We start from the raw sequence: 22211 nt of genomic DNA, 5'->3' as shown, positions 1-22211 counted from the left end.
TGGCTTTAAGTAATTATCGCTGTTCAGGTACAAGATTTAAAAAAATGTTTTTGGAACGAACTTATTTTAGTATGTGCCGATTTTAAAGCAGTTTTAAGGAGTCGCATATGCAATGTAGGCTTGTATGCGATGTAGGCTTATATGCGAATATATGCAGTACTTAAAGTTTTGGTTTTTGCTGGTCAACTTGCTTTTTTAAAAGACAGATGAATGTATTTTACTATCTTTGCTTAGAACAATCCTTTTATTTAATACATTCGAGAAGTGGATTTTTTTTTTAATCAGGGGGAAATAGTGAGTCCTCAAGTAGACTAGTTCAAACCTACTAATTTAGACAAACTTTTGGACAATACTTAATTAATTGCAATTGAAAGACACCAATATAAAAATAAACATATTGTCTCGCTGTAAACAAGTTCTTTTATTGTGCATACCAACAATTGTATAACAAACTGCATAGTACAAAGTCACGTGCAAATCGACAACCAGATATCAAGTTTATTTGTATAGATGTGAGCAACAACAAGCTCCTAGTGCAAACGTATATACTAATAACACAAACCATTTGTTGTTTCTCATTGAGAAAAAAACTATAAAATTGTACATTTTCCCACTGTTTTTATTAACTTGATCTACCTGCTTCTGGTTGTTAATGTGCAAACCCAGCAAATGATGTGCAAAAAATATCCAATATCTAAAAACTGATGGTTCTTTTGTCAGAAAGGTTTTAAGCAAATTATATATATATATATATATATATATATATATATATATATATATATATATATATATATATATATATATATATATATATATATATATATATATATATATATATATACACTCATATATATTCATAATTAACTGATTGTCAAACATGTGATTGTGACAATGAAATCATAGAATGACCCGCATTGTAAGATAAATCTTATTTAACTACCTCTTAAAAAATATAATTTTCTTCTAAAGCTACAAATACATCTACTCTACTGTACACTTTTAAACTGCATTACTAATGAATACATATAAAAACGTATAACTCTAAAGAAATATAAATGCCTTTATAATTGACAGATTGTCAAACATTTGATTGAGACGATGAAATCATAGAATAACCCGCGTTATAAAAATAAAACTTATTTACAGTATGAGGGATGGGCGCCACCATGCTGTACTTGCCCAAGACACACCACAGGAAATGGTGCCCCTATGACCTAGTGGTTTAGGGATCCACCAGAACCACCCACCCACCACAACTCTGTTAATGAATACAAGCAATACAATAGATTACAGTATGCATGCTACTTGACGTAACGTAAAAACATTTCGCATCATCTATCCAGTCTTCTGTCTTTTTTTTGTCGTTTTCTCACTTTGACAGTCCTGGAAGGAGTATGTATAACACCCTGAAAGAAAAAAAAGAAAAAATACATTAAATACAGTATATATTTATAGGCCTGTAACATTATTAAATTGATATTGAATTGAATTGTCGGTATTGTCATTGATAATAATGTAATAAACATTGTATGCAACGAGATTAGACATGGCACTCCAGGGTAAGCATGTAATAAAGGGATAGGGTGTACTATTTTGCACCTCCTGGTGGTAAAAAAAACTTAATTTGAAGAAAACAAACAAAAATGTTAGTTCATATATTTTTGCTTGTCATTTAAACTACCATGCATAATCATGCATTTAAAAAATACTTGGTGGTTGAGAAATTAGCATTAGTTGACATGAGATAATCCTCAGTTAGTTGATTGGCTGCCAGCTTGCTGACAAGACTACCATCAAAACCTGTTTTTTTTTCAACATAATTTCAATTATTCTTTTTTTAAATTAAAAAAGAGAAACGTTTTTGAGCATAGTAAAAAAGAATGTTCCACTGTATGATAATTTTCTTTACTCATTTTAAGTTATTTTTTTTTAATATTGTTCCTTGCTTCTCTTTTTCACTTATGTTTCTTTCTTTTATTTATTTTCCCCTTTTATCTGTTTTTTTTTCCTTTTTTTGGATTTTTTTCTTTTACTTCTTGTTTTTCATATATTTTCCCCCTTTTCTTGTTTTTCACCTTTCTTTTCTTTCCTGCATTGTTTTTCCCTTTTTTCTTTTAGGTTTTTTTTCATATTGTTCTCCTTTTCCCTTTTCCCCTCTTCTTTTTTACTTTATGTCTTTCACTTTTCTTCGCAAACAGCTAGGCAAAAAAGTGACGGGAAATAATAATGTGTTTTGGTCACTTTAAGTCTCCATGGTTTGTATTCTTCCTTGATCCTTTTAGCACTAGTTATAGGGTTGCATAACACCTTGCACGTATAGTGGTTAAATATTACACACAGTACCTTAAGAGAGAGAAAATATAGAATCACCTATCAGAGACTATCAGGATGCAAGGGAGAAAAAAGTATTTACAACTTAATGCTCAGGACCTTGACTTAATCATAATAAACATGCAGAAAAAAATAATCTTAACAACAGAGCAATAAAAAGTAGTGGAATAACATTTAGTCTCAGAAAAATCCATAAAATAAGTCACAAGGTATATATTTTTACACTTTTATGCAAAAACGTTTAGCAGCAAAAAAAAAAAAGAAAAAAAAAGAACGAAGCATTTTTTCACATTGTAAACTGTAGTTTACTGCCCGCAGATGGCACACTAATATGGCCGCCGGCCTCCTCCTCCTCATCCCTTCGCCATTGTCTCAACTCGCCAACACGTTTTCTCCCACGCTCTTATTCTGAAGGGGGGGGGGCGGGGGTAGTACAAGCGCTGATTGGGTTACCATGGCAACTGCATCGCTGCATCTTGATTGGCCTTAACGGCGGGCTAATTATGCAGCTCGTAAGCTTATGGGGGGGACAAAGTATAGGTTGTATTGAAATGTGGAGCTAAATAAAGCAATGCGTGCTTGGGAGGGGGGATTAACAAATAAAGAGGAACCCCTTGGGTTATTTATTCATCGCTTTATATAATTGATATAAAAATTAGCAAGACATTTGGTCATGATGTTTTTTTCAATCCTGTTTTTAACCCCAAAAATGGTTGCAAGATATTGGTCTTTAAAGGGACAGTGTAAAATATTTGACGACTAGATGTTTCTGTATTGTGTACTGCAACTGATAATGGCTACGAAAAGCACAAGAATACAAACTACAGAGACTCAGTGACCAAACTGAATATTTTTTATACATAACTAATTATATTACACTATTTTTTGCCCAGTCTTTTGCAAATAAAGGATAAAATGGAAGGAAGAAAGACATGGGGGGGAAAGGAAAAGAAAAAGAAATGGAAAAGAGATGAAACAAATGGGAAGAGAAAAAGAAAAAAATGAAAAAAAGAAGAAAAAAAAGGAATGTGTCTACAACAAAAATACCACAACAGAAATACTACAACAATACTATGTAACTAAATATCAAATTGAATGCTTTGAAACAAGGACCTAATATATTCATTCTGAGAAGGGAAAAAATCTATAGAAATAGTACAAAAATACTACTACATTAATACTATAATACAAAATACTATTACAGAAACATTACAACAGAAATACTACAAAACTACAGTCATTTTGAAAAACCACTGTAGAAATATGACAGCAATACTACAGAACAATTACGGAATACTGCTTTGGAAATACTTCAAAAATACTTGTACATTAATACTAAAATATAAAAACACTAATACGGAAACATAACGACAGAAATACTCCAAAAATACAACTATGTAAATATTATGACAGAGAGACAAAAATACTACCACAGTAATACTACATAAATACTAAAAATATACCTCACAAATACTACTATGGAATTACTGCTACGGAAATACTACAGGAATACTGCAAAAATCCAAATGCAAAAACACTCCAAAAATATTTTAAAAAATACAACTTGAGTAATCAAAAACAAACAAAACTAAACATCAAATGTAGCGCTTCAAACAGGGTTCTAATATTTGATTTTGCTTTCATTTGGTCAAACTAATCTATTTAAAAACAAATACAAACATGTATTCATGAATGAAAGAGTGGTGTCCATGATCGTCACCGTGGCCAAGTTTTTTGAACCCAATGTGGCCCCTGACTCTAAATAGTTACAGTGCCCTGCTTTAAAACAGACAACTTGACGCCAAAACAACTGTACTATCATCTGTATCATTATGTTCACACGGCTCATCATTGAAATGGCGGGTAGCAGTGTTGTCGTGTGAAAGGGCATGTCGCCCTCCTGCCCGATCTGTGTGAAAGAGGCGTTTGGAACTGTGAGAACGGAATCAGCGGGTAAGGGGCCCGTGTATGTCTGCATCACTGACAGGGTGCAGGGTTGGCCAACGGGAGGCCTCTTGCGGACAATAGCCGCCATTGTTTACCAATCTTCCTCGTCCATTAATCAGGGCCATCCAGCTCTAATTGGCGTTTTGGTTAAGCTGCTCGCCAGACTCCCGCTCCCTCCACTGGCCTAAATAATGGCGTTACGCCACAAGTGCCGCCGTGCTTCGGGGAGGACAATGTGGCGCTTGTTTGAGGGTCCAGGAAGGGACATCACCCCCCTTAAACCCCACAAAAAAATCCACCTCCTCCTCCTCCTCCCCAAATAAACCCCACACACAAGCACAAAGAAGGCCTCACAGTATTGAGATCTCGTCTGTACAGTGCCGTGAAAAAGTATTTGCCCCCTTCCTGATTTCTGTGGGTTTTTTTTCAGTTTTATCACTCACGATCATCAAACCAATTTTAATATCACACAGAGACAGCTCAAGGAAATACAAAATGCAGTTATGAAATGTTGATTCCATTCATTAAGGCACAACAAAAAGCAAAACCTGTGTGAAAAGGTAATTGCCCCCTGGACCTAATAGCGAGATGGGCCACTTTTGGGAGCGATAACAAAAATGTACGATAATTGGCGTTGAGTATTTCACAACACTGTGAAGGAATTTTGGCCCTATCATCTTTTATAAAATTGTTTCCAATCTGCCATAGTGGAGGGTTTTCTAGCATGAACTGCCCATTTAAGGTCGCCCTAGAGCATCTTAATTGGATTTACCTCAGGACCAGGAGAACTTGCTGTGGTTGATGGAAGAATGGATTCTGGTGATTACCAGAAGATCCTGAAGGAGTGGGTCCGGTCATCAGTTTTTTCCCTCAAACTTGAGTGCTCTTGAATCATGCAGCGGGACAACAATCCGAAACACACCAACAAGTTCACCTTTGAATGGCTAAAGAACAAAACAAAAAAAAAGAAAGTTCCGAAGTGGCAAGGTCAAAGTTTGGATTTAAATGCAATGGAGATGCTATTGTGTGACCTTGAATAGGCAGTTTATGCGTGTGCGGTACAGGTCATGAGATCGAACCCCCTGTGCAGAGTTTGCATGTTCTCCCCGTGCTAGCGTGGGTTTCCTCCGGGCACTCCGGTTTCCTCCCACATTCCCAAAAACATGCATGTCAGGTTAATTGGCCGGTCCAAATTGTCCCTAGGTGTGAATAAGTTGTCTGTCTCTGTGTGCCCTGCGACTGGCTGGCAACCGGTTCAGGGTTTCCCCTGCCCACTGCCCGAAGATAGCTTGGATGGGCTCCAGCCCCCCGCAACCCTACTGACGATAAGCGGTGCAGATAATGGATGGATGGATGCTAGAAAACCTTCTGATATGGCAGATCTAAAACGATTTGGTAAAGAAGAATGGGACAAAATTCCTCCACAACGTTGTAAAAGACTCATTACCAATTATCTGATATCACTGACGATAGTGGCTCAACTCACTATAGGGTTCACGTAGGGCCAGATAGGTATTGTTTTTTTGTTGTGCCTCAATAAATGGAATCAACACTTTAGTGGTGCATTTTATTATTTATTTTCTTGGGTTGCCTCTGTGTGGTATAAAAAATGGTTTGAGGATCTGAAACCTTTGTGGTTGATAAAGATCCCCAAAACATAAAAATCAGGAAGGGGGCAAATCATTTTTCACGCCATTTTACACCATGTCTTGAATATATCATAAGGCTTATACCAGGCCTTTAATTTTTTTGCGGTTGCAGACACTTTTTTTTTTCCCTTTGGTCCAATATGGCTCTTTCAACATTTTAGGTTTTTATCCCTGCTATAAACAATAGAAGGATTATAACAAGTACTTTTGTCTATAAGCTACTAGGTGAAGTCAAATTCTTTGGTGGGCTATGTGCAGCCCACAGTCCAAAGTTGAGTGAAAAAACGTCAACAAAAGCACTTGGCTGCAGCTCGCTGTGACACCCAAACCACAGCTGCCACGGAAAATGGCGAAGGCCAAAAAATCCATCGCCTTTTAGCCTTTTTCCCCCGGAGGCGGGTTTAGCGCGAGTAGCAATTAACACAGCGACTGTAATTAACAGGGTTTGAGACCGGGTAACGGTGCGGAGAAGAGCAGTGGCTCCCTTTAAGCGAGAGGGGGAGGGTAAGCATCGATATTCATTGACAAGCAATTTCCACAGCGCTGCCATTTTGTGCCTGTCTTTCACCTAAGATGGTGGGTGGGCAACTATTTGGAGTCAGGGGCCACATTGCGCTAAAGAATTTGGCCAAGGGGCCAGTCCCCGAGACCTATCCAAGTCTTCTCAATTACGAATATATACACATACAGATATCTACATGTTAAATATTTGTATTGTTTGTTTTTGATTAGTTTTCTTCTAATTAAAGCAAAATAATATATTTGGTCCCCGTTTTAAGCAATACGTTATATATTTAGTTTATTTAGTATTTCTGTAGACTAAGGCTGAGTCCCATTCTTCGCACTTTCACTCGCTATGTGCCCTAGTCACTCGGTTTGCGCGTTCACGTGAAAATGGGGTGTGTCCCGATACTCTCAAGACCGAGGCAGAAGTGCCCTCAAACCATGTCGTAGCCACTTCAAGACCGAGGGGGCTCTCGACCTCCCTTGGCAGCGAAGTGACTACCCAGAAGGCTTTGCGAATTCTCAATATCAACAAACATGCCCGGAAAGGAACCGCACAAATGTAAGTAGTTTTCCACAACCACGCATGTATTTGCAACAAAATGTATTGAGATATCTTAGTTGGACGTAAATGCAATAGAAAATCGTATTTTCGCGTTAAAACATGAACATTGCAAAATCGCTACTTTACGAAGTGCACAAATCTACCAAGGGAGCTGCCAAAAAATAATCTTCACGCTACAAACTCTAAAGTAGGATAACTGCAGAAAATCACGGTTCAGCCCATCCCTGTTTGTATCTTAAACGAGTCGTGCTTTTACATGTACATGGCCAGTCGCTAAAGGAGCATAGTCAGAATAACGTTCTGGACATACGCGCTTGTTTACTGCACACAATTTCGGGTGTCGTGTTTTATTTACAATATGATTATTTCATGTGAGATCAGAATGCATTAGTTTTCATCATGCATTATGAGTAATGTCTCCGAATTTCACGTGGAAATACAGTTGAAACAAATTACTATCACACAGTCCACTGCCTTCTCTGTAAACACATATTAAGTAAACTAATTACCTTTTCAAAATGTTGTCCAAATGTGGAGACAATTCTAAAGCATATGTGATGCTGGCCAATAGAAGGCTCTTACAGCCATAAGAATAACATGTCAATTTTGTGTATCTATTCACTATCAAATAATTATCCAGAACACATCCTATAATTTCTCACATCAACTTGTTGAGCATCCTATACACAGTTGTTTTTGTGCAATACACAAGCATTAAGTAATTCTTGTTTTTTCCACCCAACCTAAAGGCCAATGTAGAACGTCCCGTGGAAGAGCTGGCCACCATCACAGCTACCACGCCATCCACACCGACGGGCACGTCGTTGGCATCTTCTAATCCGGCGCCAAACCCCAAATCACCCAGAAAAAAAAGGAAGCACGATACACTCCTTGACTTTTTGAAAGCGGAGTCTGCCGGAGTGAGGAAAAGGCTCGAGGAAACTGTGGCCAAAACTGAGCGGTTCCCGTCCTTTTTGGGAAGCTCGTGGACAAATTTCCAGAACAGTGACATCCCTGCAATGTTTCCCTTTGTTTTATAAAAGGAAAATATTTTATTTTATTAAGAACTCAATGAAGTTCCAGTTTGTGTTTTCCAGCTTTATGGAAGTATTGGTATATTTTTGTTACAATTTGTGACATATTATTTATTTACTATTATGTATTTCGGCCCAATGTGATTTTGTTTTTCTGAAAGTAAACTATTATTTAAACTGGAGTGATTTGTAGTTGTTTTCTGTCCAACAGTCACATAGTTCACACACAGTATCTCACATCCTTATGAAATAAACCACCAAGGTGTTACTCAAAATAAAGATGTTTATTGAATAGTAATGCAGAAAAGCACGGAATGCAAATGTGGGTCTGACTTCCAAAGCCTAAAACATGGCTTTTGGGCAATTTATTCCATATTAACTGTGGACAATTCTGTGTATCGTGGACCTGGGAACCCTGAAGACCCGTGACACCACACGGTAGGACAGACCGTGGGCCAGCCAGTATAGGCCCTCCAGCCATGGCCCTGTTCCCTCTTTAGCAGCTCCTGCAGGGCCCACATGACCTTCTTGCTCAACCTTAAGTCCTGAATGAGTTTTGACTTCACATCGAACCATAAGCACAGGATGGGAACATTCCTGTCCAACCTGTCCACGCTTATGGGACAGCCACTCTGGAACACAATAGATAACAGACAATTTAGACATAAATGTGGGCATAGATGATGTAAGCATCATGAAAACATGTTGAAATGAGCTTTTTTATATCCAATGACAACTCTTTTGAATTAAATTCCTTATGAACCAAGGTTTTTGGGTCGTACAGGGAAGTTTGGTGACGATATTATGTCAACTAAAGGGTCAGGTGGACTGTTCTTGTGTTTGTTTACGTTTCGTCATGTCACAGATTAAAGACCCCTACTATATGTCATAAAATGGCATTAAAATACTAATAAGTAGATTGCCATTTATGTCTACACAAACATAGGGTATTATGTGAACGTGCATTGTATGTTAACTTTTACTGTATTTGACCGAACGGGTCATTTTTTTAATGAGTGTACGTACCTTGTAAAGATGAATCAGCACTACATAGCGCCGAAGCTGTCTTCAGTATAGCACATTTCTCCTCCGTTTATTGGAGACACGGAAAGATGATGAGCTTTCAGGCAATCGGTAATAACACAGCAGTAGCGGGCATTTTTAACATTGCACGAACTCTCCAACTGACACACTACAAGTTGAGACTCGAGTTGTTTACATGTGACGTAGACCAATACGTCACTGAGGTCTACAGCCAATTAATATTACCGCCATCTCCTGGACAGGGGTGGAACCTTGCAAGTCTTGTCCAAACCTTTTCCGCTTTGCACTTCACTCGCGGAGGGCACTCCTCTTCGAGGGACCTCACTGGAGGGTCCTCAGGGCCGAGTGAGAGAAATGGGATTGGGCCTAAGGGTCTCCAACCTTTTTCAAGACTAGAAAATCACAATGACCCAGCAGTTGTCAAAACAAGTCTGCCTTAGCTGTCCTTTGGAGACACCAGGTTGGAGACCCTGCTTTCGATGTATTTTTGTAGTATCTCTGCCGTCAGATTTTTACATTATTTCTGTAGTATTTTTGTTTGGATTTGTGTTTTACTTTCAAAGTAGTTTTGTAGTATTTCCATTCTAGTATTTTCGTATTATTTCTGTAGTAAAGCCGCAGTCGAATTTTGTAGTATATCTATATTATTTTTGTAGTATTACTGTAGTCGAATTGTTGTAGTATTTACATAGTAGATTTTTTTAGTATATCTGTAGTATTTTGTAGTATTCCCATTGTAGATTTTTTTGTATATCTGTAGTATTTTGTAGTATTACTGTTGTAATATTTCCGTTGTAATATTTCTGCAGTGGTATTTTTGCGGTAATTCTGTTGTAATATTTCTGTTGTAGTATTTTTGTATTTAAGTATTACTGTAGTGGTATTTTTGCAGTATTCCTGTTGCCATATTTTGAAAGTATTACCATAATAGTATTTATGTAGTATTTTGTTGTATTATTGAAGTATTACCATAGTATAATTTTCGTAGTATTTCTGTAGTATTTCTGTATTATTTCTACAACAGTATTTTTTTAGCATGATAGCATTGTGTTTAAAGGTACAGTGTGTAATATTTGACCACTAGATATCTCTGTGTGGTGTTGTGAAAATGAGTGCTAAAAAGCACAAAGAAGAATGCAAACTATGGAGAATAAAGTGACCAAAACACAACATTATTTCCCTTCACCGCTTTTTTCCAAGCCTTTTGCGAAGAAAGAAAAAAAGTGAGGAAGAAAAAAGGAAAGAAAATAAAGAAAAAAAAGGAAAAAAAGGGAAACGTGTGAATAACGAAAAACAGAGTAGAAAAAAAGAAAAGAAAAGAAGAAAAATAGAAAAAGGGGAAAAAAGATATAACATTTAAAAAAAAAGAAATGAGAAAACAGCTAGAAAAAAGGGAGAGAGGAAATAAAGATAAAAAGAAAATGAGCTAAAATGAAAAATAAATCGTAGATTGTGTGCAAAAGAAAGAAAAGAATGATTAAAAACAAGAGAAGCCTTGGCAGCAAGATGGTGGACAATCATGTCAGCTTCCTTTAGGTGAGAATCCTCTCATGTCCATAATGCTAATTTCTCAACCGCCAGGTATTTAAAAAAAACGCACCTTTACATGATAGTTCATATATTTTTGCTTATTATTTCAAGCCATACTGTTTTTGTTTTTTCCCCCAAAAATTTTTTGCCGGCACCATGCGCTAAATAATACACATTGTCCCTTTAAAAAAACACCTGCGTTTACGTAAACTGAAAGGTACATTGTATGATATCTCACCAGTAAGATGGCACTGTATTGTCTAATGCGAACGCAAACCAGTGCCAAATGAGCACAGCATAGCAGCAAGATACCAGACATGGCAGTGACTACTAGGTATGTATTCTGCTATGAAAAAGAATGACAAATTTAAAATTAACATTGGTATGATAGTTTGTTTTTTGCCAATTAGTCAAAGAAATATTTTTTGTAGAAACCCCCCCCCCCCCCCCCCCCCCCCCCAAAAAAAAAAACACATCAGCTAATTTAAAATACATCCAGTTTTACCCTTGAAATTGTACCGTTTACTATTGATTTTCTCTTTCTCGGTAAGTTGGCTTTAGTGACGTTAACCCCCCCCCCAAAAAAAAAAAAAAAAAAACACCCACCAGTTTAAAATAGTGTTTACCGATAAAATTGACCATTTACCATTTATCTCTCTCTCTTACTGAATGAATGTTTTTTTATACCACTGGGAGGAGCTAAATATTACACACTATCCCTTCAATATATGACGCACACCATATCAAAGCATGCATAAGTATGCACATACACACAAATGCAACACAGCTATTCTTCACGTTATGCTCTGCCCCCGAGCATGCAAATGACATCCATTATGCAAATGATTACAAATCAAGCCCAACCATCTGAAAAAAAAAGCTGGGGAAAAAAAGGGAAGAAAGAAATGAAGTGAATGGGGTGAAAGCGAAGCGAAAGGAGGACGTGGGAACGTAAAACACGTAAAAGTGAGTTTTTGGGGGGTACGGTGTACTGTACACCTTTTCGGGTTTTAAAGAAAGAGCTTTTGTGATGGTCGAATGAAAAGTGTACGAATGTCCCTTTTAGGACCTAGGACCACTGATAGAATAACAAGTTTGTTGTTCTCCCAGGTAGCTAACGCAGGGTTGTCAAACTCATTCAAACCCGAGGTCACATGGTAGAAAAACACTCACGGACTAGTAGATCGAAGGGAAAGAAAGAGAGAGAGAGAGAGAGAGAGAGAGAGAGAGAGAGAGAGAGAGAGAGAGAGAGAGAGAGAGAGAGAGAGAGAGAGAGAGAGAGAGAGAGAGAGAGAGAATCAGAAGTAAATAAAAAAATGGAGAGAGAATGGAGAGAGAGAGAATGAGAAAGAGAGAGAGAGAGGAAGAGAGAAAGAAAGCGGGAGGGAGACAACCCGCAAGAGAGACAGAGAGAGGGAGAAAGGAAGAGTAAATAAGAAAAAAGGAGAAAGAAATAAGAGAGAGGGAGAAAGAAAAAAGAGAAAGAAAGAGAGAAGGAAAGATGGTTAGAAAAAGAGAGAAAAGAAAAAGAGAGACATAAAGAGACAATGATGGAAATAAAAAGGGAGGGGGAGAAAGAAAGAGGGACAGAAAAAGAGAGACAGAGATAGAAAAGAGAGAGAGAGAGAAAGAGAAATAAATAGAGAAATAGAAAGAGAGAAAGAAATTGAGAGAGAAAAGAGAGAGATATAGGGAGACAGAAAGAAGAAAACAAGAGAGACAGATGGAGAAAAAAGGGAAATAGTGAGAAAGAAAGAAAGCAAAAGATGAGAGACAGAGAGAGATAGAGAAAGAGAGAGAAAGAATAAGTTAAACAGGGAAAATAGAGAACGAGAGAGAAAAAGAGAGAAAATAGGAAGAGAGGGGTAGAGAAAGTGAAAAAAAGAATGCAGAAGAGAGAGAAAGAAAGAGAAAGATATAGATATACAGAATGAGTAAAAGAGTGAAAGAGAGAAATAAAAAAGAGAAAGAAATACAGCTCCAGTTGATGGGCAAGTGGTGCCTGGCTTTGGCGCCATCAAGTGGACATATTCAAACCTTTCACGTTCTCATTTTGAAAAGCTAAAGCTGCAGATCCGACACTCTCCCTACCTTCGTTTGAGGTTAAAGCGGCTTTTCCATCCAGCAGTGCAGGCATGTACTGGGATTCTTGTTACTTTCGGTTATCTAGCTTTATGAAGAATGTACGCCACTCATACAGCTAGATAACCAAAGATAACAGACAACCCCTCCGGCCTGGACCCTCACAGGGACCACGAGTCGCTGCCTCTTTTTGCCCTTTGCAAAAGCAACAAAAAAGTCAAAAACATGTATGATGCAATCTTTCTAATATGACTTTTAACACATCATTTTGAATTGTTTAACTTCTATTTGTTTACTGTATCATACTTGACTTTTGTTTCACATTTGAATGTTTTGTTGTGCAGTGGTTTATATTTTTCTATTGCACGGTTTCCTCATTTTGGAAGCTCACACTGGTAGGGTGTGCTTCAATGGCTGAAATCTTGAGGTCTTTTGCTGCCAATGCCTATCCATGTGGATAATCCTGCCTCGTGTACCTTTTAGTATGTGCCTTGCTCTATTCATTTTATTGTATTACTGTTTATTTTGTTTTCATTGTACTTTAACCATTGCGTGTGTCTGCATTACACGTTTCGGGTTTTGGGGCAGGGAGAACGGAGTCGATTTTATTGTTTTATTGTAGACTGCATGCACTTTGAATGGCAATTTATTGCCTGAAAAGGAAAAGTGCTTCACAAAGAAGTTTGATTTGACTTGATTTACGGACAACATAAGTACAATACTTTGAATACAAATCCAAAGCTATACATGTAGCACTTTCAGAAAGCCTAACTCGGTGCCTCTCGATTATTTTCAATCACGCACCCCCTCGGAAGACGAAAACCGCGCCCTACAAAAAAAAAACTCAAGCGTCTTATCAGCGTGATTTCAATGTAATGTCTGCAATTCACAGCTTAATTTATTTGACTTCATGCTGTCTGCTGCCAACATCTTTAAACATATTAAGCGCAACGGTGAAAACATATCTTTTGACTTATTTCGATTTTTTTTCTTATTGTTGCTGCTCAATGTGACTGCGCTTTTTCTCATTGCACTATTCCATTTCATGTCTAATCTCTTTGCATACACTGATTACTAATTTGTTATCAATGGCAATAATGGCCATCTAATTAAATGTAATGTTCTGTACATTCAATGTACAATTAGATAACACTAGCACATAAAGTCCCCCTCCTTAGTCTTTTCTCTTTTTTATTTTTAAAATCTTTATTACCTGTTTACCCTGGAGTGTCATGTCTTATCTTGTGGCATAGAATGTTTATTACATCATTATCAATGACAATACAGACAGTTCAATTTACTATATACATTTATCTTACCGAACATACTGTGGAATAGTCCATCTGAGGGTTTTTTTCAAAGTAGGAGCAACCTTAAATTGTTTTATTAATCTATTTATGTGGAGCACCTAATATTTTATCATTTTATTAATATTTTGCACTTTTTACTGGAATTGTCTTCATCTTATTTTCTCTTTTAAGTCTTTGTTACTGTTCATCCTGTAGTGACATCTCTAAAACCTTATTCTCAATCTTACTATCATCATAGCAAAATTCTACATTCACAAATTCACTGCTAGAAGAAAAAGGATCTTTCATTGCCTCTCAATGTGACGGAAAACAATACATTTTATCCATAAAACCAAAAGGTAATTAAAACAAATATTATTCGTGAAAGCTTTGGTATTTTTATGTAACTTATTCCCCTGCCAAACCCCAATGGCATGATATTTATTTTTGGGGTATTTGGACTGTTTGTACAGTTTGGTTATAGTGCTAAAAAGTCTTATTATGAAATGTTTTTTGGAAATGTTCATGCGTTTTGTTCAATAAAGCATTAACACAATGTCGTTGTAGAATATGTTCACTGCGTTGTTATCAAAAATAATAAAAAACACAATTTTGATGATATTACTATCCTAATTTATTTCAATTGTCATGTTTTGGCACCTGCAGTCTCTGTCCTTCTCCAAAAAATAGCCTCCTTATCCCATTTTCCAGTCCATTTCACAATTCCTCTCCAAAAATCGCACAATTAGCCTCTTCTACCATTAATACTCTGGGCTCCAACCTCCCATTGCTGATACGTTTTGATTCCTGGAGACATTCTCTCGCCAAGACAACAAGCCTCCCTTCCCAAGACTTTCTTCATCAGTTCTTTCCTTGTTCCATGTTCATCCACCCCAATATCTGCCATTACAACCACCTTCTTAAGGGTTTCTCATTCAAAATTTCAAGCTTCTCCTCCCAGACCTTCTTCTCCAGTTCACTCCTTGTCCCAAGATCTTCTACTCACGTCATTTTTTAAAGGTACTCGCTAATCTCCCTTTCATGATTTTCGCGACCACAAGACCCACTTTTAGGTGTCTCTCAAGTTTCCCTCAACAGTTTTGGTCCCACACACTCCTCACTCTGGTAAAGTTTTTTGTTGTTGTTGTTAAATAAACATGTTTGATCACATCCCTTGTTTTCTATCTCCTTGTGTCCTGCATTTGGGTCTGTCCGACACCAAAATTGTAATCAAAATGAAACCATAAACTGTTAATGATATGTTTCTTATGTCAAGGAATGCTCTGAAAATATTGTTTTGACTTTGTAATTGTCTTTTCAAAGTGAGTATTACCCCACTTTATTTATTATTTTATTTTCTAAACTATGGGATGTGAGTGACGTCACTATTTACGCTTGGACACAGAGGAGTAATGGCTAATTAGTGCGATTCATCATTAAATTAGGCCATATGAGCATCAAAAAACAACTTTACACTCTCAAAATCTCACCCACACGAGTGTGAAAACATACAAAGTAAGTGAATTCTCAAATGTAAAAGATCATAACAGATTTATTTTATAATCAAAAACACACTCATTCATTATTGACAATGTGTTATTGGCCAAAACTGCAGTAAAATGTGTACTGCAGTAGTAAAATTCTACGTCAGGAATATAAAATGGCATGTGTGCACGTGGGGGAGAAAATGTGTTGTGTGGGGGCAGTGTGTATTATTTAGCGCCTCCTATAGTAAAAAAAAAAAAAACACATCAATTCAATAGAAAACAATAATAATTTGGATCTTAAGCAGAAATATATAAACCAACGTATACATTTGCTTTTGGTTTTAAATACTTGTACGTGGAAACAAATTGTATTTATTTGTCATAATATGAGGACCACTAACAGGGAGCTGACATATTCGTCTCCCATCTTGCTGCTAAGGGTACCCCTCCAAAAACACAAAAACTGTCTTTTTATTTTTTATTTTTTATTTTTATCATTTTTCATGTTTTTTTTTCATTTGCCCTTTATTTTGACTTTTTTCCATTCATCCATTTTCTTATTTTTGCCCCTTGTGTTTCCTCTTCCCCCCTATTGTCATTATTATACTTTTTTACTTTTTTCTTTTATTTTCTATTTCTATTTTCTTATTTTTGTATTTGTCATCTGTCTCCTTTTTTCTAACATTTTCACTTTCTTTTGTTTCTTTTCTGTTTTCTCCCCTTTCCTTTTTTCTGTTTTTCTTCTTTCTCCTTTTCCTTTATCCTTTCTGTTTTTCCTCCTCCTTCTTTCTTTTCCCTTATTTTTTTACTTTTTGATTTTTCTCTTTCATTAACAAAAGGCTGGCATAAAAATAAGAAGGAAAACAGTGCACTTAGGTCACTGTGAGTTTCTATAGTTTGTCATTTTCCTTGTAATTTTTAGCACTAGTATCTTTTTTCACTACACAATACGGCGACATCTAGTGGTCAAATAGTACACATTGTTCCTTTAATAAAGTACTTACCTATATCAGGATCGGGCAGATATTCAATCCAAATTCTAATATGACGCTTTCAGTGGAGGGTCCTGCACGTAAATAAAACTCATTTTCACTCATTGAGGGCAAAATTGAGCGGGTAAACTCACTCCCCTTACAAAAATAAAAATATTAAGAGTATAAAAATAGAAGAACAATTAAGGGATGATTATGCATATCGTGCTGCGTAAGAAGACGGATTTTGTTGATGTATACTGTATTCATTATTGTAATACATTTAGAGCCATATTAATGAATATTTTTATCATCATTGTGGGGACCAATAGTCCCTTCTAGACCATTTTGGTAGTCCTAATCTTGCTATACCCCTTCTTTAGGGTTAAAACGTAGTTTCAACGTGAATATTTGAATACAACTTTGTTTGGGATTCGTGTAGGCAATCAGTTTGGATGCTTAAGATAATTTAAATTTATATTAATGACATGTTTCCAATTCACTGTAAAAAGTATCACTATAAAATTTACGTATATCACAGAAAAGTAATATAAACTCAAAACATGTATCTTTTGTGTGTATCGCATTCAAATATTGTAAACTACCTAATAGAATATTTTTGTTCTATTTACAATAACAACACGTGTTAATAATTGTTTTATTTTTTTAAACTACAAATATTGGTAACAAAGACTGGTAATACTGAAATACACATAACAAAGGATTTTTGTTAATATGACAAGGAAATATTGTAAAAAATATATAGTTTTAGTGAATTGCTCTGATAAATACAAATATGTGCAAGTAACTAAACATTGTATGCAGTCATTTTAACATACAGTAATTGATCCCCTCTAGCCCTGAACCGGATCCCATACCGCTTGAATAGGCATATTTAAGTGTAAGCTATAGCAGAAATAGATTTTTTTTTCTTTTTACATAAAATGCAAAGTTTTACTGTTGTTAGATAAGTTTAACACTTTTTGTTACATATGTCTGTTCATTTTATGAATTATAGATGCACAATAAGTAATTATTACATGTGGAAAATACAGGAAATGGTGTATCTATATACAACATTATTTTTACTGCAGACTCAAAAGTAGTTTAATGTTATTCATATTGTAAAGACTGTAATTAATTTTACGTATTTTGCAGCAAAGTATTTACTGTGCTACTGCATTTATACAGGAATTCTCTCGTAACCACAGTTTCCAGAGTTTTCCTGTAAAAACGACGATTCTTAGTTAGTCAAGTTAAGTTATATTCATTTGTATCGAAATCAAAACTGTGTGCGTGGATAGATCCGTTCTCTATAAATGCAACCGTTATTTTTTGGGGTAAATTATTTTTGAAGTTTGCCTTTTTGCACCTGTTTCGAGTATATTTTTATTATTGCTATTTGTGTGTAGTTAACCTTGAAGGCAACAACAGAATACGTGAAATTAATTAGTGTAATCGGTGTATTTAAGATCCCAATTAACTCGATTGCACTATTATTATTATAACTTAAGCCAGTCTTTAAGCACGTTGTAAATATTTTGTCCGTGTTTGTCCTGACAGTCTTTTAGAATTGTTTTCTCTTCAAATTCTTTATTGTGTGCTTACCCTAGACTGCCATGTCTAATCTCGTTGCATACAAAGTTTTCACAACTTTGATATATCAATGACAATTAAATTAATTTAAATTCAATTTGCAGTCTTTAGATTATGCGCCCGAGTGCAGTGTATTTAGCTCTTAATTCTCACTCATTTTGGTCCATTCTAAAAAGTGGTACCTGTTAAATGCAATAAACGGGAGTTCGTGAAGTTTGGGATTTTTATGCATATTTTAGAAATATCATCGTTACTGCAGATTTACTTGTTAGACCCAACAAGTTTGTGAACGATAACATTAAAGACAATTAAATCAAATTCAAAACGTTCAGGATATCCTTGTCAGGTTAACGAAACTGCTGAGTTCAAGTGCAGACATTCGTTCTGTAAAAAAAAAAAAATCATTCGTTGTGTTTTTGAAAGCTATGCATGTGGCATTTGAAAAATATTTTAAGTGAAATGAAATATATTATTTGCGTCAGCTGAGTTTGAATGAAATAGCTTCTTGGATCCCTAAATGTTACAGTGCAGTTCATTTTCTGCACACTTGATTTTGCCTTTTCATGTGCTCACACTTAAACTGCAATGATTTGAGTTGAATTGTCTTTATTGACCTTGTATGCAACATGATAAGACATGACACTCCGGGTTAAACGTGTAATTAAGACTTGAAGGAGAAAAACGACAAGATAAAGACAACGCCAGGATAAATTGGCAAACTATAGGGTAAATATTAGGTGCTCGTTCACAACTGGAATAATGAAATGAATCAAGGTTTAACATCAAAGCTTCAAATGGACATTTCCACAAGGGGGTAAGATAAGTAAGTGTATGTACTGGTGGCATCACTATCTACTCAGGCGTTGGGTATCGCCGCTGCCGTTTGAGAGAGAAAATTTTCAATTTTGGGGTCATTTAAACAAATACAAAGTTAACAAAATGCAAGACTGTAATAGATTGAAAAAGAAAAACGACAAAACATGCTCATATGTCTTTTTCACATGACAATCTTTGCAAGAAACAAATAAAGGAGTATAAAATCGCTGTTCAATTTTCAACTTTAAGAAATACAAAAAAACTACTTAAAACTTATTTTTGCTGAAGACTATGTACTCTTGTTGTCTAATTGTACATATAAGCTTTTTATAGCACTTTGAGTTACATTTTGGTGTTTGAATATATGTCATACAACTTCGTTGGCGGGAAATTGAGATGCGCATTTCACGTTGAAGTCACAGCAGGGTAGCGCAACGTCCACTTTATTTCCCCATTGCCACGAAATGAGAATTCGTTATTTAAATTAGGATTATAGCATGTATTCTGGGCCTGTTTGTTAATTTGAAAACCACTCCCTTACGCTTTTAACCCTCTTCTTGCGTTATGGTCGCCTCGTGCGCGGTTTGGGATTTCAAATGCACACAAAAAACATTTACAATTGTTTATCGCATCAAGTTAAAATGTATTATATGATAAAATGCTCCATTGAAATTTTGATTTTCGGGGTCGGCTACAGGATTATGAAACACTAGCTGGACCCAAAACTGAAATCACAAGTGAACTGGACATAGTGTGCATCAACTGCAATAAATATCTCCGAAAAGACAACACTATAAGGGTCACTTTTCTGCCACACATACATCTTGAAACATACCAATGTAAATTTTGCACGCAGTGACGTTTTCTCTAAAGTTTTGTGTTTTGAACCAAGGAATCGATCTTGACTGTTGGTTTATTTGGTCTTGCAAATTTAGATTTTGTGTTTTCACTTGTTCTGCGTTTCATTTTCTGTTTGTATTAAAGTTTTATTGCAAAAAAATGTTTATTTTTCGTGAATTATGATGATCGAATCCTACCACCCTGCAGTAACAGTGATCCATAGTTTATTTTCTTTCTGGAATTCGGGATTCTCCTGACTTAACCCACTACTAGATTGTTTTACTCCTACAGAAACTCAAACGACACGATCTTCCACGTTCTTTTTATTTAATTTTGAGCCCAATATTTTGTAAATATTGTGTTGATGTCAATGTTCAATAGTTATTACTAAAGTTATATATTTTTTCAACGGTGTACTTCGGTTATTTTTTCCTCAAAGCCCGTACTAGAAGTGTACACACCCTTAAGTGGGTTACCACTTGATTCTTTTATTAAACTTATATTGCTTAAAAATATTTCTTAGCCTTGTTCTTGAAGTACAGCCTAACAATATACATGTTCTTTTAATTAGTAATATTAAAATGAAAACGAAATAACTATAAAACATATTTAGCACATGATTTGAATACCCCTAAAAATAGTCAGGCGACAAAATAACCTTTTATTTATTTACACAATTATTTTAAGGTTCATTTTAACATTTTTTCAAAATTGAAGTTGAGAAGCAAAGAACAGGCCCAGAGACCTACAACATAAAAAACAGGAAAAAGGTATTTTTATGGATAAGGATGCCTACAAGGTAACCAAGAGACGATGTTTTATTGTTTTTAGTGTATTTGAAATATGTTTTTAGGGCCACCAATTAATTAACACGAGTCGTTTTACCTGATAACTAACTCAAGAGGAGGGTTCAAAGCTTTCTTAAACAGCCAGTGCAATTTAAGAATGCCGTTTCTGATAGTTTTGCACATTGTAAATGTAAATGGTCTGCATTTTTTAGAGCGCGTTTCAAGTCAAAGCGCTTCACAATATGCTTCACACTTTTCCCTTTTACACACTAATTACCTGATAGCAGCGTCAGCCATGCAAGGCAACTACCTCCTATCGGGGGCATTAGGGATTCAGTATTTTGCCCCAGGACACTTCGACATATAACACGGAGGAGGCGGGAATCGAACCTGTATCAACTGATACAAATCAATCTTTGGGACTTTTTTTTAATTTCCTAATATAAAAAAAAATAAAAAAAAACGTCTTGTCTGAATCAAAAAAGTCAAAATGATTTATAGAGTGAAAATTTTAAGTACAGAAATGTTAATGTTGTAAACGTTTTTTAGCCTTGTTCTCGGGGTACTGTATAGTCGAACGCAATACATTTTATTATAATCAATAATATTAAAAGAAAAAGATTAACATTAAAAACTATTTTCAAGATGTATTGTTACCCCCTTAGTAATAGTCAGGTGACAAAATAATATTTTCTTTATTTACATAATTCTTTTAAGGTTCATTTAAACATTTTTCAAAATTGAAGTTGAGGGGTATACTTGCAGAGAAAACGCTATGGGACCCACAAAAAATAGAAAAAAACAATATTTTCATGGATAAGGAAGACTAACAATGTAACCAAGAGACATAAAAAAATGAAAGATGTGATATTCTTTTTAAGTGTATTTTACAGCTGATTTCGCAACAGACCCGCTAACATGTGGCGTGTTACCTGAAAACTAAGACAAGGTGAGGGATAAAAATCGCTTTAGTGTAAATAAGCTTGGAAAATAAAAAGAATCCACGAATGAGGACGTTTTCTTACCGGTGGTGCCTCTGCTCGCGTTCAGGATGAGAGCATCCCCAAACGGCGCATATAGTGACGTCTTAATAGCTTCGTCCATTATTTTTTTCTGCAATCGTCGAAATTACATCTTCCTTAACCCCCCCCCCCCCCCTTTTTTTTTTTAAATAAGGGATGGGGGGGCAGTTTCACGGTCCTCGCTGCAGAGCTAAACGACTACATCCCCAAGCAGCATCCGCACAAACTAGCGAGTACCTTGGAGTGCAGAAGAAACTCATTTGTCCTAACTGATAAATGCACCCTGGAGGCAACGCCCCCTCTTTGTGATTCAGTCGTCCACACCCTCCTCCTCCTCCAGTCAGATGCCGCTGCACAGCATCCCTTATAAATGACGCTCAAGATCATGGGGTGGGCAACGATTTGGAGTCGAGGGCAGCATTGGGTTGAAAAAATTGCCCCAGGAGCCGATCCTGGAGGCTTATCCAATTTTTTTTCATCATGAATCAATGTACATGCAGACATCTACATGTTATACTCCTTGATATTTGTTTTTAAATAGATTGGTTTCATCAAATTGGTTTTGAAACATCCACACTTAAAGCAAAATCATTTATTAGGTCCCTATTTTAAGCACTAAATCTATTTATTTCATTATTGTAATAATACTGTAGTTTTATTTTAGTAGTATTTCTGTTGTATTTTGCAGTATTACTGTAGTTTTAATTTGTAGGCAC

General features: G+C 35.9%; 2 long non-coding RNA genes across 3 annotated transcripts; one reads left to right on the top strand and one right to left on the bottom strand.

Annotated features, from left to right (window-relative positions):
- Positions 1-827: 827 nt before the first annotated feature.
- On the bottom strand, positions 828-21744 carry LOC148371287 (uncharacterized). 2 transcript variants are annotated; one of them, XR_015849791.1, is made up of 5 exons: positions 21499-21744; positions 16467-16528; positions 12696-12881; positions 5051-5222; positions 828-1406 (listed from the first exon to the last, which is right to left on the bottom strand). It is a non-coding gene; the product is annotated as an uncharacterized LOC148371287 (long non-coding RNA). The 2 variants fall into 2 exon arrangements; XR_015849792.1 differs by lacking the exon at positions 16467-16528.
- Positions 6748-8212, top strand: LOC148371288 (uncharacterized). Its single transcript, XR_015849630.1, has 2 exons — positions 6748-6993; positions 7746-8212. It is a non-coding gene; the product is annotated as an uncharacterized LOC148371288 (long non-coding RNA).
- Positions 21745-22211: the final 467 nt, after the last annotated feature.

Source organism: Urocampus carinirostris, chromosome 2 (assembly GCF_059441175.1).
Source record: "Urocampus carinirostris isolate Australia breed hairy pipefish chromosome 2, RoL_Ucar_1.0, whole genome shotgun sequence".
Taxonomy (NCBI): domain Eukaryota; kingdom Metazoa; phylum Chordata; class Actinopteri; order Syngnathiformes; family Syngnathidae; genus Urocampus; species Urocampus carinirostris.
This window is presented reverse-complemented; position numbering and strand designations above follow the sequence as displayed.